Below are 969 nucleotides of genomic sequence, written 5' to 3'. Positions count from 1 at the left end.
TGGCTAGGACTTCCAGAACTATGTTGAATAAGAGTGGCAAGAATGGACATCCTGGTCTTGCTCCTGATTTAGAGGAAATGCTTTCAACTTTTCACCATTGGGAGTATGATGTTAGCTGTGGGCTTGTCATATATGACCTTTATTATGTTGAGGTAGGTTCCCTCTATGCCCACTTTCTGGAGAGTTTTTATAAATTGGTGTTGAATTTTATCAAAAGCTTGTTCTGCATCTATTGAGATGATCATATGTTTTTTATTCTTCAATTTGTTAATGTGTGAAAGACGTCACGTTTAGTCACCTTGGAGCCCACTGCCTGGTCCCATTATTTTGCCCCATCCCTATTCCCGAGCACCCTTTGATCTCTCATTTCTGGAAACAGTAAGCCCGTTCATCTATTGTAGAGTAACCCGTGACTCAATATTACCATAGTGTGATGTCATTTTGTGCTATTTTGAACAATTAAAAGACTTTTTTTGAAAAAAAAAAAACAAATTTGTATCACACTGAATGATATGCAGATATTAAAAAGCCTTTGCATCCCTGGGATAAATCCCACTTGATCATGCTGTATGATCCTTTTAATGTGTTGTTGGATTCTGTTTGCTAGTATTTTGTTGAGGATTTTTGTATCTATGTTCATTGGCATATAATTTTCTTTTTTGGTGGTATCTTTGTCTCATTTTGTAATCAGGGTGATGGTGGCCTCATAGAATGAGTTTGGGAGTGTTCCTTCCTCTGCAGTTTTTTAGAATAGTTTCAGAAGGATAGGTGTTAACTCTTCTCTAAATGTTTGATAGAATTCGTCTGTGAAGCCATCTGGTCTTGGACTTTTGTTTGTTGTAGGTTTTTAAATCAGTTTCAATTTCAGTACTTGTGATTAGTCTATTCATATTTTCTATTTCTTCCTGGTTCAGGTTTGGAAGGTTATACATTTCTAAGAATTTGTCTATTTCCTCTAGGTTGTCCATT

Source organism: Physeter macrocephalus, chromosome 5 (genome assembly GCF_002837175.3).
Source record: "Physeter macrocephalus isolate SW-GA chromosome 5, ASM283717v5, whole genome shotgun sequence".
Lineage (NCBI taxonomy): Eukaryota > Metazoa > Chordata > Mammalia > Artiodactyla > Physeteridae > Physeter > Physeter macrocephalus.
The sequence above is the reverse complement of the archived record's forward strand: the minus strand, read 5'-3'. Positions refer to the sequence as shown.